The sequence below is a fragment of the Magnolia sinica genome, chromosome 11 (genome assembly GCF_029962835.1).
Source record: "Magnolia sinica isolate HGM2019 chromosome 11, MsV1, whole genome shotgun sequence".
Lineage (NCBI taxonomy): Eukaryota > Viridiplantae > Streptophyta > Magnoliopsida > Magnoliales > Magnoliaceae > Magnolia > Magnolia sinica.
In genome coordinates this window covers 31,545,582-31,565,400 of record NC_080583.1, presented here as the reverse complement: position 1 = coordinate 31,565,400, position 19,819 = coordinate 31,545,582, and positions in this window count along the sequence as shown.

Genomic DNA, 19,819 nt, shown 5'->3' with positions numbered 1-19,819 from the left:
TGGGTCCCACATGGAACCCACTACATATATAATACATATATATTATATCATTATAATAATAAAATGTATACCCTTTTAGGAGGATAGCAACGTCTAGGCCCTGGACGGCCTGGATATCGCATCATAGTGGGGCCCACGATCACATCCAGATGGACAGACGGCGTGGAATACGAAAGATTCATCATGATGGGGGTCCTCACTGATCGACAGACGGTGCGGATGTCACACAAACCCTCTAGATGATGTCACTTCAGTAGCTGAAGGAGGCGGGATCTTCACAGATGGACGGTCTGAATGTTCAGACCCCGCTTGCTGACGTGATAAGGCAGCTAAGCTGCACGTGGGTCCCAGATGAATGGTTGGGATATAACGCATCACTCATGATCGAGACCCACATGCTTGCTGCGTCAATAGTAGCTATACAGCTGGTGTGTTGGCCCACCGTCCATCAGACGGTTGGTCTGGAGAATCAACAGATGAACGGTGTGGGTGAGACCCACACATCAGATGGGTCTCACATGGAGCCACCATGATACTTATATATATAATATTATTATATTAATATTTATTTATTTATTTTATTATTTTTTAAAGAAGGGAGGGTTGCTCCAGCTTCCAGGCCTGGACTGACGACTGGACGCAAACCACATATATCATGGGTCCCCACCATCCAACCACTGGACGGTGTAGATTTCACACGAATGCCAAAGGTGGGCCACGTGCTGGATGTAGCATGCATGCAGGTTGGGCCTTGTAGATGGAGGGCATGGATGAAATACAAACGTCATGTGGACCACATCCACAGCACTTGCTATCATAGTACAGCAGCTTTGCTGCTGGGACCACCGTCCCTCCAACGGGCAAGGTAGGACGCATACGTCAATATGGGCCCCACCTCCACACATGCAGCACATGTGGAGTGGGTCCCACACCTAAAAAAATGGATGGACGGTTGGGATAAAATACATGAATCAAGGTGGGGTCCACATGGACCAAGATGATATTTGTTATTTCCCTCCATCCTAGCTGGCCCAAAATGGGCATCAAGGTGGGCCCATCCACGGAACGCCCCAAAGAAAATCTGGACAGTCCAGATGATTGATCACATCGGGTAGGCCACACACACATATCATCTTCAACATAAAAAGAAAAAAAAGAAATAAGAAGGGAGAAAGAGATACAAAAAACGAGAGAGAAATCGGTGAATGGGAGGGACCCTGCCACTATGGGCCCTCCCTATACAATGCATACATCAAGTGGGTCCCAAATCAAGTGGACCCTACATCAAAATCAATTGAAATGAATACCCACCTTTGATCATGGACTCCTCCTTCCACCGATACAATCTAGAGCTCCATGGAATGCATTTCAACGGTCGAGATGAAGCTTGGAGGGTGAGATTGAGTGGTAGGAAGGTGGGCCATACTAGCTCTTCTCATGGAGAGCTTAGATGTTGGATCTCTCTTGGGAATTGCTTGGAATGAGAGTGAAATGAGAGAGATAAGTGATGTAGGGAGAGAGTGATGGGTGTATAAGAAGAGGGATGGGCTTGGTTCAATTTTAAGTAAGAGAGGGATGGGTGGAGAGAGAGAGAGAGAGAGAGAGTTGACTTTGGGTAAGGTTGTGTAAGAGAGGGATGGGTTGGGTTGCCTTGTACTTGATTGATTTGATTTGATTGATTGATTTGATGGGTAGTAGAGATTCTCTCGATATTCGCAACGGACGGCGTTTTCCTCGAACTGAACACATACTCACATCTCCTAGCTTGGGTATCGCCTCGGCGTGCGAGATGTAGTATTAGAACCGCAGTGATGGCACCGTCACACTGGAACAAGTCTTGCGTTGAGCCGACTCCGCCTCTCAAGGTCATGCACAAACACCGATAACAGATCGCGGGTTGCTAAAATTCTACCGGGAGGACAGTAGAGGCCTACGGAATGGTACGGGCTAGGATATGGGTCTTACACCTATTGTGAATTAGCTTCCAATCCCAAATGAGCCGCACCTTAGGAGTAATGGTGGTTAAATGTCCACATTGTAAATGGTGGTTAAATGTCCCCATTGTACATCTCCCTAGGGCCCGTTGTTAAGCCCATGACCATCTTACCTTATTAGGCTATCCCAAATCATTGGGCCCTCATAAGTGTTACCCATCTTACCCTAGAGGGCTAACTCAAACCATTGAGCCCCCATTGGATATTAATAAGGTTGTTTTTAATCTTGGAGTTCATCTAGGACTTATTTGGGTCCCCTAGGGCATTTAGCGGGCCATATGATAGTATGGTGAAGGAAGCCCGTTCCTGATCCTTAGGATTATAGGTAGGCCACCTAGGCCCAAACTTGATATCAAGAGAGTTCATCATCACTGTAGACGGAAGGATCCATGTTATCAAATTTGGTATATCCACAGTTGAGGATTGACCCTCATGTTATGGATCTGTTATCCATTTATGGACCCCGCCTTGTGCATAGGCCAATTATCAATGCTGACTATGAGTACGTGTTAGTATAACATCATGATACAAGCCATTATGATTGTATGAGGCCCATTATGACTGTATAAGGCTCATTATGATTGTATGAGATCCAGTGTGATGGTACAAGGCCCGTTGTGATTGTATGAGGCCCATTATGATTATATGAGTCCCAATGTGATTGTATGAGACTCATTATGATTATATGAGATCCATTGTGATGGTATGAGGCCCATTATGATCGTATGAGGCCCATTGTAATTGTATGAGGCCCATTGTATGTGTGAGGCCCAATGTGATACGTGAGGCCCACGATGTATGTGTGATTATGTGCACACCACCCATTCACCTATATAGGCCATAGGCCATCTTATACTAGCCCACTATGATGTATGTGATTATAATCATGCTTGGTATACTTCATGATACATGCCCATACGCATCATCCGCATGCTTGTTATGAGGAGTGATTGAGCATAGCATGTGTCATTGGGCTTATTGTTTATGGGACTCCCTGAGAGACGGAGTTGCATCACATGAGCGCATGGTACGTGTAGGTTTGATGCATGACTGGATGGTATGACTCATGCATCTCGTATTTTATGATATGACCACCATACGCCCCCAGTGACATCAAGGATGTGGCTTCCATAGGCATGTCGTAGATGGCCAAATGGGACACTGAAAATGTTTGGTTTTAGCATACGAGCATGATAGATGTCCCTGGGTGAAAATTCCTAAACCCCCGAGGCCAGGGGATACTCTAAGTCTAGACCAAGTGGATATATATGAGCGCATGAGGACCGTATACTAGTAGGCCATGTCTCCGACTATGTCGTGGTTGGTTGGGAGGGGGTGTGGCCTTACTTGCCGAGGGAGTAGGCAATTTTAAGCTGAGTCTAACCAGCTAGAGGAATGGGTCCACTATCAACGAGCCGGGCCGATATTAACAGGCGGATAGTGAGGTCTCTTCCACTAACCCAATTGTGCGCTTGATAGGGTGGCAAGCTGACGTAGAGTGTACTAGACCCTGGTGATATCCAAGAGATGTACGATTCTGATATTGTAATGCCCCATCACTATTGCACAAGTGGGAGAGCACACGTGGGCAGACGCTGATGTGGGCGGGGCCTAAGGGTCTGAGTGAGCTACCAATGGTTGGCAAGTTACTGTGCTGGCAGGCTACTGTGCATACAGTGAGGTGGAACCTTATTCCACATTGGAAGCGTTGTGGTGGTTATATATCGACTTGCTGAGTAGGAGTTGCGTACTCAGCATCTCATTCATTCATTCACTATCCACACGGGCTAGTGGTACACAACTAGATCATTATGTGTACCCTCGCAATGGCCATGATTTCGGTTGGGTACGCAACTAACTTGAGATCAGGAGTTTACCACATTCTGTCCAGCTATCCAAATCAGGTATGGTCCAGTTTGGATAGAAGTCCCTTGTGATGAACCCTACAGCTTGCGATACTATGTACTATTATCCTAACTTCACACTCTAGCTTGGTCATTTCTTACGCACCGCATATTACATTGCATCCTCAGCACATCGCATTTGGTTTACTATGCTTCTGTATTGTCTAGCCTGAATAAGGTTGATGGTATTATAGACTCACCAGTATCTGCATATTGCATTACATCCGCGACATACAACATTTTGGGTTGCTATGCTTCTCCATTTATATGGCCTAGATGAGGCTGATGATATTTGTGGCTCTTCAGAATTGCATATTGTATTGCATCCTTGGTATCTGATATTTGGCTCATTATGACTCTGTATTGTATAGTCGATCTGCATTGCATACTCTGATATTGAATGACTTATAGCCTTGCCAGTATTCTGCTTACGCTGATATTTGTGTGCTTGGCACTTATCTTACACACACACTACACCATCATCTAAGCTTTCTATAAGCTTATGCATGATAGATGCGTGCAGGTGACGATAGGATGCAATCGAGCTAAGGCAGGAGCGTACGGCAGAGCTTCTAGAGCTTTTGGCATTTATCTTTTATTTCCCTTTCATGTATTGTACTCAAGTTTTTTATTACAGTGGATATGTGATGATGATGTTGCCTTTGTGATTTGGGTAAACTTGTGGTTATACTTATCTACAAAGAAATTCATGTTGAAAATCCTGCTTGTAGGATCCCAGGATCGGAATTTAGCATATGGGTACTAGAAGCCGAGAATGGGGTACTATGGAGGCTGTCGGCACCGAATTCGGCGATTGAAAATTTTGTAAGCCTGTTTTCCCGAGTTTGGGGGGAGGCAGAAGTTGGTATCAAAGCATAACTTGGGAATACTTGAGGATAACATCACATATCTACTAATAGCTACCCTAAACTATATAATTGTTGAGAACTTAGAATGATTAGATCCCCGAGATTCGAATAACATAGAAACTTTCTGATATAGCTCCATATCGCGCATACATTTGAGAGTGCTCAAAGCTAATAGGCCCTGATTCCTTCAGGACATGATGCCTGAGAAAGCAAGCCGAGTAGCCCCCTCGTCCGAGGCCAGTGCGGCCCTGACCATATCAGTGAGCGCAGTTCAGCTTCAGTAGAGGTTATAGGCAATAATTGTAAGGCCCGTATCCTAGACCGTACCGTTCCGTAGACTTACAATCCTCCCCGTCAAATTTTGGCAACCTCCAATCTATAGATAGCATTTGCACACGACCCTAAGTCGCATCCCATAGATCTGAGTTAGCTTGACTCGAAACTTGTACCTTAGTGACCACATTGTCACCACAGTTCCAACGCTGCGTCTTGTGCACCGATGCGGTGCCCAAGCCAGGAGTTGTGAGACTGTTTTAATTTGAAGAAACGCCGCGCATTGCAAATTCTGAGAGAATCTTTAAAACCCATCCCATCAATCAATCAAGTACATATCCCATCACAACCCATGCTTTCTTTCTCCACAAGACAAGCAACCCTCCCCAAAGTCAACCCTCATGTCACTCACACCCATCACCCATCACACCTCTCTTACAACCACCCTCTCTCTCTCTCATTCTCTACCCATTTCCCAAGCAACCCAAAGAGAGTGGTCGTCCAAGCATTCCCAAGAAGAGATAGCTTTGTATGTGGCCCACTTCCTACCCCAAGATCCCTCATCCTAGCCCTTCAATCCTCATCATCTTCCATCAAAGAGAGGGCTAAGGAGTTTGGCATTCCATAGAACCAAGAAGATCCAACGATGGGTGTTTTATAGGCTTAGATTTATGTTTTAATGATGGGTTAAGTGAGGCCTACTAATTGATGGTATGGATCTCACTTTAAACCCTAGGTGTGGCCGATGGCTCACCATGATTCATATGATCAACCCATGATGGGGCCATTCTCCATGGACCCCATCATGATGTTTATTTTCCTAGTGTGAAAGGAGTCATCTAGACCTTGCATTTTGGTAGAGAAGGGATCTCCACTGTTGATTTTGATTGGTGGGCCCACATGTAATAGGACCTACTGGATGTATGTTTTGTAATGCATGAAAGGGAGGGCCCATAATGATGGGGTCCCTCCATTGCATGTCGTCTCTCTCTCTCTCTCTATTGATGGTCGGCCTTGATGAATGGATTAGATCCATCGCCATCTGATCGTGAGACCCACCTTGCTACTGCCCTTTTTGGTAGCCCCTAGATGATGGGAAAACACAAATATCAGTTTGGTCCAAACCGGGTGGGCCACGCTGATGTTGACCCCACCTGGATGTATGTGTAATTGATCTATACCGTCCATCAATTGTCAGTGGTCTAGGAACTGCTAGACGGCCTGCTGTCCAGACTGTCCAGCAAGCCTGGACGCTATCTGTTTGCTATATATATATATATAATAATAGTAATAATAATATATCATTATATATATACGTATATCTGGTGGGCCCCACGTGGGACCCACCTCTGTAGAAACGAATTGACCAGTGTACCTCACACAGCAATATAGCTGCTGCATTGAAGTTAGAAAGTTTTTTGGATCCTGCATTGATGTATGTATTATATCCACACCATCCATTTTGGGGTGTATAGACCCCACCGTGATGTATGGTCTAATACACACCGTCCAGATGGCTGGACGGTGGGACCCACCGCTGATGTATATGTGGCATCCATATCGTCCATCTGCTGGACGAGTAGCATAGCTGCTATATTGACATCTGCAAGTTCTATGGGCCTGATCATCAGGTATGTGTTATATCTGACTGTCCATCTACTGGTGGTCCCACATCAGCAGCTGTGTGGGCCTGTTCATGAGGTAAGTGTTAATCCAAACCGTCCATCCACTTGCAAATCGTCTTAAGGCCTGAGATGAGGATAAGGCAGATCTACCTATCAGGTGGACCACAATGAAAAAAATCAGTGGAGGATTGAATGTCCACCATTAAAACCATTTGGGATCACAAAAGTTCTAGATCAATATGAAATTATTTTTCCTCTTAATTCATGCCTTTGTGACCTTATGAATGGATTGGATGGAAAATAAACGTTATGGTGGCCCTGTAAATTTTAAACAGTGAAAGTCATTATCTCCACTACTATTTGTGGTATGGTCCAGATGATCTTCCAATATGATTCATTTTTTTAGGTAATGCTCTAAAATAATCTCTATAAATAGATGAATGGTGTAGATAGTCCCGCTAGGACGATGGGCCCATCTTAATGTATATGAGGCCCATTGTTGCGGCCCATCTTGATGTATATGAGGCCCATTGTTGCGGCCCATCTTGATGTATATGAGGCCCATTGTTGCGGCCCATCTTGATGTATATGAGGCCCATTGTTGTGGCCCACCTTGATGTATATGAGGCCCATTGTTGCAGCCCATCTTGATGTATATAAGGACCATGAGGACGCCCAATGAGATGTATGTGAGGCCTTTGTGTGAGGTCTAATGTGATATATATGATGTCCATTGCGATGTGTGATTCTACCATGACGTATGTAATAATGTTTTGACGGGCCATGCCTTGGGAGCAATGATGGTTTGATGTCCACATTGTAAAAGCAATGATGGTTAAATGTTCGCATTGTAACTCTCCCTAGGGCCCATTGTTAGGCCCATTCTCATCTTCCCTTGGTGGGCTAACCCAAACCGTTAGGCCCCCATTGATGATGATACTTTCCACCGTCCCTTCAAGTGGACCCCGCCTTAGGATATATGATATACTAGTACCATGAATAGATTATGATAGTCTAACATGGACCATTCCATATAGCCTTCTATACCGTTTAGCCCCTATTCTTGTAAGTGGCATACTGGTTAAGACCGATCATCGCCTGTTATATCTGATAATCATGCTAGTGTACTTAGTTAGTAAGACACACTGAGAAGATGCATAGTATAACATCATGATACATGCCCATACGCATCTTTTGTATGCCTGTTATGAGGAGTGTTTAATCATAGCATACGCCGTTGGGCTGAGACATTTATGGGACTCCTTATGAGACAGAGTGCCCCACATGATCGTGCGGTACGTGTAGGAGTGATGCATGACTGGATGGTGTGACTCATGTATTTCGCATTCCGTGTGACATGATTTACTGTACGCCCTAGCGACATCAAGGTCGTGGCTTCCACATGCACATCGTGGATGGCCAGATTGGATACTAAAATACTTCGTTCTAGCACTGTGGGTATATAAGATGTCCTTGGGTGAAAGTCCTTGAACCTTTTGGTACCAGAAGATATTCTAATGTCTAGACCAAGTGGATACATGAGCGCACGAGTGCCGAATATTAGTAGGTCGCGTCTCCCACTGTGTTGTGGTTGGTTAGAAGGGGGTGTGGCCTTATCCACCCGAGTGAGGGGGTTGTAAGCTAGGCTAAGTTTAACCAGCTCACAAATGGGTCCGCTATCGACAAGCCAGGTAAGTATTGGCAAACTACTGGTCAGGCAAATAGTGTGTTCTCTTCCACTCGCTGGGCTGTGCAGCTATAAAGATGACAATAAGTGTGGAGTGTACTAGACCCCAGTGATATCCCAGAGGGGAACTGTACTGATATATGTACTTGATGAGGACTGTCATGCATGCGTTGCATCTCGCATAAGACATTTGGCTATGTAGGCCTCGCATCTCATGGCCTTAGTATGGTAGATAGCATTCATGCCTTGCATCGCATGGCCTTGGTATGGCTGATAGTATTCATGGACTTACCAGCATATTTTTGCATTACTCTGATATTGCATACTTGGCATTTGCCTTACACACGCACTTCCACCACCCTTTAAGCTTTCCGTAAGCTTATGCATGACAGTTGTGTTTAGGTGGCGTTAGATCATAGCAGCGCTGAGGCAAGAGCGCGGTAGTAGATTATTTTGGAGTTTTTTTATCACCTTGTATTTTCCTTTCCGCATTGTACTCAAATTTTCTGATATAGTGGATATATGGTGATGTTGTTTTGTGACTTGGTTATGCTTGTGGTTATCCTCTATTACAAAAAAAATTAAAAATCCTCCTTGTAGGATTCCAGGATCGGAATCTGGCATATGGGTGCTACGAGCACCCAAGATGGTGTATGGTTGTCGGACGGTCCACGACAACCCAGATGGCGTCATGACCGCGTTGTGTCCTCGGCAAACCCATGACAAAATCGGTAGATATGTGCTCCCACTTCCACACCGGGACGTTCAACGGCTGCAATAGACCAGGGGGTTTCTGATGATCGACCTTGACACACTAGCACGTGTCACACTCGGTCACAAAACTAGCTATCTGACGCTTCATTCCTGCCCAAAAATACTGACGCCTCATATCGCGATACGTCTTCATCGAGCCAAGGTAGATAAAGAACTGCGATCGATGTGCCTCGGTTATAAGATCTCTACGCAACTCAGGAATATCCGGGACAAATAATTGGCCTCTGAAGTGAAGTCCACCATCAGAACCAATCTACCAATCCGACTGACTCTCAGATGCTGCCTCTGCCCGATAACTCTGCACTAACTCATCTGCCTGTTAAGCCTCGATCACCCTTGCAACAAGATAGGGTTGAGTCGACAGGCTCGATAACTACACAATAGAAGAGTGCAAGCTGATCTCGAAGTCAAAAGCTGACACATCCTCAAGCATCCTCCACTCCTAAATCATCATGTGTACCACCAGGCCTCGTGGCTGACGGCTGAGGGCATCCACCACCACGTTCGCCTTGCCCGGGTGGTACTGGAGATCAAAATCATAGTCCTTCAGGAGCTTCATCCAAAGCCTCTGTGCCTCATGTTCAACTCGGACTGAGAGAACAGATACTTCAAGCTCTTGTGGTTGGAGAAGAGCTTGAACCTCACCTCATAAAGATAGTGCCTTCATACCTTCAGTGTGAAGACAACTGCTACTAGCTCCAAATCATGCGTAGCATAGTTCAGCTCATGAACCTTGAGCTAGCGAGACGCATAAGCCACCGAATTCCCATGCTACATCAGGATAGCACCCAAGCCAAGTCACGAGGCATTGGTAAATACAACAAATCCATCACTCCCAGAGTCAAGAGTGAGGATAGGAGCGGACATGAGGCGGTTCTCCAGCTCCATAAATGCCTGCTCACAAGCGTCACTCCACACGAACTCGGCACCCTTCCGAGTTAACCTGGTTAACAGGGCTGCAATACAAGAGAATCCCTCAATGAAATGCCGGTAGTAGCCCACCAAACCAAGGAAACTGCGAATCTCGAATGCGTTTGTGGGCTGGCCCCACTAACGCAAGGCATCGATCTTCGAGGGGTTCACTGCGACGACCTGCCTCGTCACCATGTGACCAAGGAACTTCACCTCCTCCTGCCAGAACTCGCACTTCTCCAGCTTCGCGTAAAGCTGGTGTACACAGAGGGTCTGCAATGTAATCTCCAGATGCCGCTCATGCTCCTCACGGGTCCTCGAATATATAAAAATGTCGTCAATGAACACTACAACAAACTGGTCGAGATATGGATGGAAGACCTCGTTCATCAACTACATGAATACTACGGGCGCATTGGTCAGTCCAAAGGACATGACCTGGAACTCAAAATGACCATTGCGCGCCCTGAAGGCTGTCTTCGAGATATCCTCATCTCGGACCCAAACCTGATGATAACCGGACCGCAAGTCTATCTTCGAAAAGAACTGCGCCTCCTGCAACTGATCAAACAAATCATCGATCCTCGAAAGTGGGTACTTGTTCTTGGTCATGAGCCCCATTGTGAATTAGCTTTCAATCCCAAATGGGCCGCACCATGGGAGTAATGGTGGTTAAATGTCCACGTTGTAAACAGTGGTTAAATGTCCCCGTTGTACATCTCCCTAGGGCCCGTTGTTAAGCCCATGACCATCTTACCTTATTAGGTTATCCCAAATCATTGGGCCCCCATAAGTATTACCCATCTTACCCTAGAGGGCTAACCCAAACCATTGGGCTCCCATTGGATGCTAGGCCGATTATCGATGCCGACTATGAGTATGTGCTAGTATAACATCATGATACAAGCCATTGAGATTGTATGAGATTCATTGTGATTGTATAAGGCTCATTATGAATGTTTAAGATCCATTATGATGGTACGAGGCTCGTTGTGATTGTATGAGGCCCATTGTGATTATATGAGGCCCATTGTGAGTGTATGAGACTCATTATGATTGTATGAGATCCATTGTGATGGTATGAGGCCCGTTGTGATCGTATAATACCCATATTGTAATTGTATGAGGCCCATTGTATGTGTGAGGCCCAATTATGATACATGGGGCCTACCATGTGTGTGTGATTATGTGCGCACCACTCATTCACCTATACGGGCCATAGGCTGTCTTATATAGGCCCACTATAATGTATGTGATTATAATCATACTTAGTATACTTCATGATACATGCCCATACGCATCATCTGCATGCTTGTTATGAGGAGTGATTGAGCATAGCATATGTCATTAGGCTTATTGTTTATGAGACTCCCTGAGAGACGGAGTTGCCCCACATGAGCGCATGGTACGCGCAGGTTTAATGCATAACTGGATGGTATGACTCATGCATCTCGCACTTTATGATATGACCACTATATGCCCTAGCGACAGTAAGGCTGTGGCCTCCACAGGCATGTCGTGGATAAATGTTTAGTTCTAACAAACAAGCACGATAGATGTCCTTGGGTGAAAATCCCTAAACCCCCGAAGTCAAGGGATGCTCCTACGTCTAGACTGAGTGGATATATATGAGCACATGAGGGTCGTATACCAGTAGGTCATATCTCCCACTGTGTCTAGTCGGTTGGGAGGAGGTGTGACCTTACCCGCCTGAGGGAGTAGATAATTTTACGCTGAGTCTGACCAGCTTGAGGAATGGGTCCGCTATCGACGAGCTAGGCCGATATTAGCAGGTGAGTAGTGAGGTCTCTTCCACTTACCCAATTGTGCACTTAATGGGGCGGCAAGCTAGCATAGAGTGTGCTAGACCCAGGTGATATCCAAGAGATGTACGGTTCTGATATTGTGACGCCCCATCACTATTGCACAAGTGAGAGAGCACACGTGGGCAGACGCTGATATGGGCGGGGTCTAAGGGTTTGGACGAGCTACCAGTGGTTGGCAAGTTACTATACTGGCAAGCTATTGTGCGTATAATGAGGTGGAACCTTGTTCCACATCAGAAGCATTGTGGTGGTTATATGTGGATTTGCTGAGTAGGAGTTGCGTACTCAGCATCTCATTCATTCATTCATTTATTCACTATCCACTCGGGCTGGTGGAACGCAACTAGATCATTATGTGTACCGTCGTAATGGCCATGATTTCGGTTGGGTACGCAACTAACTTGAGATCAGAAGTTTACCATGTTGTGTCTAATTATCCAAATCAGGTATGAGCCAGTTTGGATAAAAGTCTCTTATGATTAACCCCACAGCTTGCGATACTACGTATTATCATCCCAACTTCACACTCCAGCTTGGTCATTTCTTGCGCACCACATATTACATTGCATCCTCAGCACATCGCATTTGGTTTACTATGCTTCTGTATTGTCTAGCCTGAATAAAGTTGCTGGCATTATAGACTTGCCAAGATCAGCATATTGCATTATATCTGCGACATACGGCATTTTGGGTTGCTATGTTTCTGCATTTATATGGCCTAGATGAGGTTGATGGTATTCGTGGCTCTTCATAATTGCATATTGTATTGCATCCTCGATATCTGATATTTGGCTCATTATGACTCTGCATTGCATAGCCGATTTGCATTGCATACTCTGATATTGAATGACTTATAGCCTTGCCAATATTCCGCTTACACCAATATTTGTATGCTTGGCACTTATCTTGTGCACACATATACACCACCCTCTAAGCTTTTTATAAGCTTATGCATGATGGATGCGTGCAGGTGACGATAGGAAGTAGTCGAGCTGAGGCAGGAGCGTGCAGTAGAGCTTCTGGAGCTTTTGGCATTTATCTTATATTTTTCCTTCATGTATTGTATTCAAGATTTTTATTGTAGTGGATATGTGATGATAATGTTGCCTTTGTGATTAGGGTAAACTTGTGGTTATGCTTATCTACAAAGAAATTTATGTTGAAAATCCTCCTTGTAGGATCCTGGGATCGGAATCTGGTGTATGGGCGCTAGAAGCTGAGAATAGGGTACTAAGGAAGCTGTCGGCACCAAATTCGGCGATCAAGAATTTCGTAAGCCCGTTTTCTGAGTTTGGGGCGTGACATAACGGCCGAGGACGTCCAATTTTTAGTTGGCAAAAATCTGAGACGTTACACTATATTCTCACCAAATTCCATATGAATCAACCGCAGTCTTACCGAGTTATTATTATATCCCAACCTTATACTTAGGATTGTCAACCCTTGGGTTCATCACTGTTGAGATATCTATATTTGGATGCGGTCAAAATGTCACAACCACCCACCTCCTTATTAGATTTTGTTGTGTTGGCCTCCTTCGATGAATCATATCATTTATCTCCTTTCTGAGCTTTGAGATTCTAATGATCCTTTTTCATATGCTCCAACTTTTCATAATTTCAACACTTCATCTTCCCTTTGCCCTTCGACTTGGACTTAGATATAAATTTCTCTTCTCCCGCTCAGAAACTTTACCCCTAGCAACCAACACATCCATAGAAGAACCCCCACCACTGTCCTTCTTTCTTAATTACTTCGAATAAAAGGACAGTTTCAACATCGATGGTCTCCTTATTGTGACACATAGTATCTATGAGACTCTCATATGACTCTGAAAGAGAATTCAACGGGATTAGGAATTTGTCTTCTTCGTCGATCTTCACCTCTAACTCGTTAACTTACAAAGTAATTGATTGAACATGCTAATGTGTTCATTAAGATCTGACCCTTCTGCCATCTTCATATTATAGAATTATTTGTTTAAATACAGACAATTTGAGAGAGATTTCGTTATATACAAGCTTTCTAAGTACATCCAAAGCCCCGTGATAGTCTTTTGATCAAGGACATTATAAAGTATGTCATCCGCCAAACATAATTAGATCAGCGCAATCGCTCTCTAATCAAATTCTTTCCACTCTTCATCACTCATAGTCGCAGAATGCTTCGTTATGCCAAGGAGTGTCTGTTGCAATCCTTGTTGAACTAGAAGGCATCTCTCATCTTCACCTTCCATAGTTTAAAGTTATTTTTCCTAATGAACTTTTGTCTCATACTTCACATTAGATTCTTTCATCGTCATGTTTCATATTCAAACTTGAATCCCAATGTTAATATCTGATACCACTTGTTGGAAGCCGTGGAAGCAAACTCCGAATTCGAATCACATAAATGAAAGATAAACGCAAATAAAGCAAATAAGAGAACACACAATTTTACGTGAAAAAAATCTTGCGAGAAAAAACCACAGTACAAAGAGACGAGCAATATACTATGAAAAAGAAAGTATAAGAGATAGATCAACTTACAGATGTGAAAACCCATGTTTTTTCCCTTCAAAACCCTAGAAATAATTTAATTCTCATTGTTCTCTACCCTAATCTCGTATTACACCCATATATATAGTGTTACACCCAGAATAGAAACCAAATCGCACAATTATGTAAAATTGTGCGCGTTTTTGATCTAAGCATTGATCAATCGACATCAATTAGGCAACCCTCAATCGATTGATCCCCTGCGTTAGATTAATCGAATATGCTCAAAAGTGTTCAGAGGGCTAACATGAATTTTTTGAATCATCTTGATCGCTTGAACTCCAAGGTTAATCAATCGAATCGTCTAAAAATGTCCAAAGACCAATCAGTTTAATCTGGGGTTCTTTCGATTGACCGAGCAACCTGTTCAATCGATCATAATTCCCTATTTCTACAAAAATTGAAGACATCTAATCAAGAGAGCTTAGATTAGTCCACGTGGACATGGGCTTACGCAATGCCAGGGGTCCGCACTATCGGTCCGCGCCAACTCTGTTCTTTAAAGTTTATTTGCATCTGCTATCCTTGTACATAGTAGAATTTTATACTCTCTTTTTTTCTCTCAACAGATGCCCCACTCGCATCCAATATACAATCCCAATGGAATGTAAATGAAAGATGCATGGAATGTTAGGTGGTGTATAGCTAGCTATCTTTCCATGAGATTTCATTTCTAAGACAGTTCTTTAACACCTCATGTTGGAGCTATAAATAAGGGGGTTGGCGTCTTTCTTTAACCTTAGTAGAGGTGTACACGAGTTGAGTTAGCTTGTTCGCTTGTTAGCTCGCTCGGATCGACTCGGAAAAGCTCAACTCGACTCGGATCAAAACTGTGTTCGAGCCAGTTTTATTGAGCTCGAAACTTTTCGAGTCAAGTCCGAGCTGGACCTAGCTCGACTCAACTCGGTTCGTCTTGAAATATCGATTTTTGAGTAAATATATATTTTTTTTTAAAAAGGGATTCCCAAAATAGGTTTTAAAAAAAAAAAAAACTAACCCCCCGGCGCCCACTTTCGTCTCGGCCGTTCACCCAACCCTAAAAACCCTAACCCCGGTTCGAACTCAACTCTCTTCAACGCCCAAACGGTGACCAGCGACTAGTACCACTCTCCTCTCCTCTATTTCTCGTCGTTCTCTAGCACCCGATCAGCGACTACTCTCCTTCCTCTCCTCCTCTCCATTTTCTAGCGTTTGTCCGGATGACCGACAACTGAAAAGTGAGTCTCCTCTCCTCTCTCTCCATTTTTACAGTGTCTGTCCGGCTAAGGTGTGGCGATTGGCAAGTGGCGAGCAGTGTCCGTCCGATTAGTGGACCCACCCAACTACTAGTTGGGTGGCTATGGCCCAATCGGATGGTTCGACGACTCAGACCCCATCCGACCGCTGGTGGCTCTAGTCCAATCGAACTCGAACTCGAAACTCGACTCAAAAACTCGAACTCGAACTCGGCTTGAACTGGACCGAGCTGTTGAACGAGCCGAGCTTGAGCCGAGGACTATAGCTGGCCGAGTCGAACCAAGCTCGGTTCGGATCGACTCGTGTACACCTCTAAGTCTTTCAGTATAAAGTTCTGCAGGAAGTTTACGTTCCCCAGCAGTAGCCTAGCTTTCTCTACATTTCTGCCACTATTTTTTATAAAGCGGCGCCATCTTGCTAAGCGGCCGCCCCATCGAAGGCATATCTCCATATATATAGTAAATAGATGCTCAAATTTGCCAATCATAGGATGCGCAGGCCGAACTCCGAACTGTCTAACACTCCAAATCCGTCCAATTGGCATCATGAACAGATAGATGGTCCAAACCAATTGGCATCATGAACAGATAGATGGTCCAAATCTCACAACCAACATCCACAAGATGTACGTGTCAGATCTGATGGCCTCCATCGTCCATAATTTAAAAGTCCAGCATCTAGAGAATGGACGATCACACCTGGTGTTCGATTGTCCAAGGATTAATGCATGTTCGATCTCATCCACAAACGTCTAGGGAATGGACTGTGCATTCAATCATCCAAGGAATGAAGATCAGATCCGACGTGCAGGGCATCCATCTGATGATTGATCTAGATTTGATCTCTTGACCTCTTCTTACACCATGGCTATGTTCATCCAACGATTTTGCTGTAAAAATCAGATCTGCCCTAAGTAGCATGCATGGTGCAAACGTTAATGAATTAGATCTAACATCATTCAGTCGTCCAAAAAATGAATATTTCAAGTTTGGTTTGACCAACATCGATCATTGGTGGCCAGGCCATAAAAATACCAGATTTGGCCATCAATATATAGTCTATCCTAAAAACCTAACCAATGCACCGAAAGCCCCTGTAACTGATGGAATGCATCAAGCTAGTCTCTTTAAATATAGGTATGGCGTATTCTAATGGCATACGTCACCTGGTGCATGAGCTGGGTAACGAAGAATGTCTTCACAAGAGATTTCATTGCATGAGCCAGTTGCCAATAGAATATAAGTAACAGCTTTTAAAGCACCATCATAAGCATAGTTTAAAAAACATGCACTTGCAGATTGAATAGAGTCTGTGATTTTGCATGCTTTTCACTAACCTGATGGTTTTTGGACTACGAGGATCATGTGACCACATCTTTCATTAATGTGTAGTTACCCAAACTTAAGTGGGATGCGACCAAATCAGAAAATGATATGAATCTAAATTGTGGAACGAATACAAACATGCATATTGATTTTCGTTGGATCTTTAAATTGAATATGTACATTCTCAAAGCTTATCGCTCTGATACCACATAATAACTTTTATAGAATCGGATGGACAGTTATGATTTCTAATTTAGGATGGTGAAACATATAATTTTTATCAACTAGAATACCATGAATTGGAAAAAGGATCAACCATATATCAAGAGCCATGGGAACTGGATGATGGATGGGACACTTCTAGGCGAATGGGCTTGTTGATCATGAATGGCTCATCTACACATGTAGACAACCCTAGCTCACCTGGATCATTAATTTCCCTCTGGATGTGTATGTAAAAGACAGGAAGCCTCACATGTATTGAGCTTGAGATATAGGGACAAGGGCGCCTTTGAATTTATAGCCTTTAGTTTCTTTCCCATCTTAAATTCCAAATTATAAATATTCAAAATTTTAGCTCATTAAGGATGTTCAAACCAATGGGATTTAGATTTTTGAAGCCCATATTTTATTTTATTTTTTTTAACCAGCGCGTGTTGCATGTGGAGCACACATTTATAGTTCTTATAATGTTTTCTTTCCTGACCGTTTATTTCATGGTGACTAATTAAATGGTTGGGACTTTTCAATATGTAAAATTATTAATTCAACAAGTGGGGCCGATCGAAGGATGATTTGGATCATGAAAACTTTGAGACTTGAATCTACGTCCCCAAAAGAAAGGGCAAACATTCAATTGATCCAAATTTCGGAAGAAAAATATTACTGATAAACAAACATGGGAAATAGTGTTTCTATTCCATTGCGTTATGAAAATAAGGTTTCCACGCTTTCTACAAATCCAAACAGGCCATTACACCTTGTTTGGTAGTATTAATATCTATGAACAGGTACTTATAAAACCATAACAAATTTTGGTGCTAAGTAATCCAAGCCATGTGAACTGAGGGTGGTAATGGCCGTGTGTGACGTAGGGAAGGACATGTAGAGGTCAAGCACGTCTTCCTCAGGGGATATCTTATTCCGAATCTACAGAACTTATCTGGACTCCTCAAGGAGATGCCTCAAATCCACAAGAAGAGATAGAAAGTATAAAATAATTCTAATAAAATTTGTAACAATTTGACTGGTGATGAAAAATGAGCTTACAACCTCTTAAATAATAACATAAATCCAAAGAAGAAGTTTCAAAATCATACCACAACTAAAACTCTTAGAAATCGCGACTTACTATAAATAGTATACTCACTATTTATAGATGGTCGTGATTCCTACTAGTGTGCATGGCTTTTGGTCAAATTTAGTAAGTTTCCTATTAGGCTGAACCATGATGTTCCTATAATTTTTCTAAAGTAGGAAGAGTTACAATCAAACTAAAACTTACTAAAAATACAAAAGCAAAAATAAATAGGGATTTCGACCGTCGATCTGATTGAATCTTCCAAATTTGGCATGGGTAACCCAGAGTAGCGGGGTTAGGTGGCTAAAGTAGCTCGTCCTACCCCCAAAATCATATATGATATGTCCGGTAACTCATTCCAGTTGGCAAGATACATCTGTTTTAGGTTCTGATGGTTTGGATCACCTCCATCTCCAATTGGACCTTTTCTGGTCCATCTTGGCCATGAAATTATCCGAGACCCGCTCTACATCAGGATGACATGCCCAGCCAACGATCCGACCCAGCTTTGGACCTGGCTCTTACCATGGCCTTATCAATTTTTAGTCCAGCCTTGCGCTCTAGTCATTTTGGCACAATTAGCCCAGCCGGAATCGACTTCAGATGTAAATGTCTCATATCCTACAGGTGCCATTTCCTTGATTAGGGAACTTATGCATCTTATATGTAGACCGTTGATTTCGTTCATCCAGGTGTTCGTTTCTTTAGGCACGCGTGGCCTACTTGAACAATCCATTGACTAGGAACATTCTGTAGTAAGTAGTGACTTTATCATTTTCAGGATTGGGGCTGGTGTTCTAGGCACATGTCAGGCTCAGACCTCTAGGCCCAGCCCAACCCTTACCAATTGCCAGAATCCGTGCCAATCCAAGTACACAAAATTGGAGATTCTTGCATGTAAGTTCTTCTCAAACCCAAGCTATTTCTAACATTAAGCTACCTGTGGCACCTGTACCCGCAACAGACATGCCCTTATCCAAAAAGCAGGCCATTCAGCAGGTGGGCCACGCATGCATGATACAAATGTGCGGTTAAGATAAAATAAACCAAGTGTCCACATTCAATGGACACGTGGCATATCTGATGAGAGGACCAGCCACCAGCAATATAGTTGGTGTAGATACGTGTCGTGCGAAGACGAGCGCCGACGCTCCTTGAGCTCCGAGTTGTACGAACGGTTCAAATGAGATCAAAGTTACATAGGCCCCATAATGATGTATTTATTATATCCATACCGTTCATCTAATTTTCTAGATCATTTTAGAGCATTAGAAAAAAAAAATTTTGAATCATATCCAAATCTCAAATGGGCCACAACAAAATAGTAGCGAGGATGATGATTTTCACCGTTAAAAATTTCGTAGGTCCACAATAACATTTATTTTCCATCCAATCTGTTAATAAGGTCAAAAATACATGGATGAAAAGGAGAAACAAATTTCATATTGATCCGAAACTTCTGTGACCACCAAAAGGTTTTCAACGGTAGACGTTCAATCACCCAAAGTTTTTTGAAGTGTGGTCTACTTGATCCTTAGATCTGTCTTATTTTTCGGC